Raw genomic sequence first — 3,117 nt, 5'->3', positions numbered from 1 at the left:
GTCCAGGGAGCTCGCCGGCCCCGCACCTCGCCGCACCGCTCGCCGCTGCCCGGATCCAGCCGAACTGGGCCAGATCCGGCGCCCGGGAACCGGATCCCGCCGCCGCCGCCTTGCATAGGCACCTCTAGCCTCGCCGTCGCCGCCATGTCGCCGGGCTCCGTCGCCCCTGCCCCCTCTCCTGCATGCACGAGGAGGAGCACGACCAGCAGCTTCGCCGGCCACATGGGCCCCGCGGCCCAGTCCCCGCCGGCCCAGCTCTAGTGCCCGGCCTCCAGCGCCCGCGTGGGCCACGGCCTCGCAAGGCCACCTCCTCATCCTGCCCGCCTCGTCCTCCTTCGTCTTGGGCCGAGCCCATGGTGAGCCACCCGCAAACCCCCACTCGTGCGTGATTTAGTTATCTTGCGTGTGTCTATTGTTTTTCCGAAAACTGCTAAGTCCCCGAAATTTGCATATTCTGGTGCACTATTCATCGCATCATATCTCCATGCATACTGCTCCGTTTTGCGTGCATAATATGTCAAAATGTTCATTGAGAGATGCTCTTCATTTCATTCCATTGCACCATGTTCATTTGACTCCATCTTGATGCCTGAATCATCGTTGCAAGAGTGCTATATGATGTTGTCTGCTGTCTGTTAACAGAACATGTTCATTTGTCATTTTTGCCATGTTTGATGTGTGCATCCTATGAGGTTGATGTCAACATGTTTTTTGTGATACATCATGCCATCTTTACAGTGGTGTATTCCATGTATTTTTGTGATCAATGTGGTGACTAGAACAAGCATGCAAAGTAGGCTTCGTGATGTTGCTGATTTCAGTCCCTGTTCTGCTGGTATTTTTATGCCATGTAAACTTGATGCTACAGAGAGATACAAGCATATTTTGAGATATTCAGTAAGGATGTTTTGAACATATGGTTTTTCTCTATCCATTCATGCCCCTTTTTGCAATTATGGAATAGTCTAGCATGTCATTTTCTTGCTCCACTTTTGCTATAAAATGTTTCCTGGCAGATTGTTTACATGTTATTCAATTTTGCCAAGGTTGTTGTAGTTGATCCTTGCATGCTATGAACTTGTTCTTGCCTTGGTTAGTTTCATAAACATGTCTTATTGCTTTTTCTAAGCTTATCTTGTCATGCAATGACTTGTGGTGAGTGAATCGAGCTCGTGAAGTAGTGTACTTGCTGTTGCTGTTTTGCTAGGCTGAATCTGTTATTTTATGATGCTATGTAAACCTGTTGCTACTAGTCATTCTATGCATAATCTGGAGATGTTCACTAAGGATGTTTTGTTACACATGTCTTGCTCTATCCATCCATGCACCTGGTTGCATTTAGCCTGATTTAGCTTGTTGTAATCTTGCTCCAAAGTTGCTAAATAATGTTGTTGTCAGCCTGTTAACATTAAGTTCAGTTTTGCCATGTGTTTTGCTAGTGATCCATGCACCCTATTAACTTTTTCTGGCCATTCTTAGCTTCATAAATATGCCATATTACTGTTGGTTGCCTTTCCATGCCATGTGTTGCTCTGTGGTGAGTGGTTCAAGCTCACCAACATGCCTACTTATTGTTGTTCCTGCCATGTATGAATCTGTCATCTAACTTGCCATGTTTACATGGGTGCCATCATATCTTCTGATCCTTTTTGGCTCATGGTTAGTAAAGGACTTTCATTCTATGCAATTAGTAGATTCATACCATGCCTTTGTTTGCCATGATAAGTTCCTGTAACATGTTGTTTCATAGCTCTAAACATTGCAACCTGATGTTATTTCTGCAAAGTCTAAAACTTTTATTATTTGCAATCTTACCATGTCCTTTGGAGCATGTTCTAGTGATTTCTGGAGATAGCTCATTGTTCATGTTTTGTTATGCTTTACATGTACATCATGTCCATGCCTTTTGTTATCATGTTAGGATGTTGTAGCATGTTGTTTTGATGCTTGCAATATGCCTAGTTGCTGTTTTGGACAGATTGTTGCTATAACTTGTATAGAGTGTATGTGTTGCACCGTTGCTCCGTTTTGAGTGTGCTCTATATGAAACTTTCTTGATTTTGCATGTAGTTTCATATTACCTTGTTGCATCCTTGTTTTGAGGTGTTTGCTTGATGTTTGGGTGCATTTTGCATCAATGTCATGGTTAACTTGTTTTGATCATATCTTCTAGGCCGTAGCTCCGAATTAAATGAACTTTATATGTAACTTGACTAGAGTCTCGTGTAGATCATCTTGGTGCATTTTAACTTGCTGTTTAACAACTTTAACATAAGGTTATTCAGATCTGGAGCAATTTCGAAATTTGCATATGAGGACTTACCGGAATTGTTATATGTTGTTCCCGGCCTCATTTAAACTTGCCTTGTTGTGTTGCTCTTGTTTGCATCATCTCTTGCCATGAGTAGCTTCATGTAGCCTTGTCATGCATCATACTTGGTTGAGCATCATGTTATGTATATGTGTGGTGTGTTTACCATGTTGTGTGCTTCTTTCGATAGTTCCTGTTTTGTTGCGATCGTGAGGATTCGTTCGTCTACGCTTGGTTCATCTTCATGGCTTCATCTTCTTCATGGACTCATTCTTATTCCTTGCGGGATTTCAGGAAAGATGACCGTCACCTTGGATCTCACTACTATCATTGCTATGCTAGTTGCTTCGTTCTATCGCTATGTTGCGCTACCTATCATTTGCTCTTCAAGCCTCCCAAATTGCCATGTCAGCCTCTAACCTTTACACCCTTCCTAGCAAACCATTGTTTGGCTATGTTACCGCTTTTGCTCAGCCCTCTTATAGCGTTGCTAGTTGCAGGTGAAGTTGAAGATTGCTCCATGGTGGACATGATTATGTTGGGACATCACAATATCTCTTATTTAATTAATGCATCTATATATTTGGTAAAGGGTGGAAGACTCGGCCTTATGACTGGTGTTTTGTTCCACTCTTGCCTCCCTAGTTTCCATCATACCGGTGTTATGTTCCCGGATTTTGCATTCCTTATGCGGTTGGGTGATTTATGGTACCCCCTTGACAGTTCGCTTTGAATAAAACTCCTCCAGCAAGGCCCACCCTAGGTTTTACCATTTGCCTCACCTAGCCCTTTTTCCCTTGGGAGTC

Source organism: Triticum dicoccoides, chromosome 4B (assembly GCF_002162155.2).
Source record: "Triticum dicoccoides isolate Atlit2015 ecotype Zavitan chromosome 4B, WEW_v2.0, whole genome shotgun sequence".
In the NCBI taxonomy this organism is placed as follows: domain Eukaryota; kingdom Viridiplantae; phylum Streptophyta; class Magnoliopsida; order Poales; family Poaceae; genus Triticum; species Triticum dicoccoides.
Note: the sequence above shows the minus strand (reverse complement) of the source record.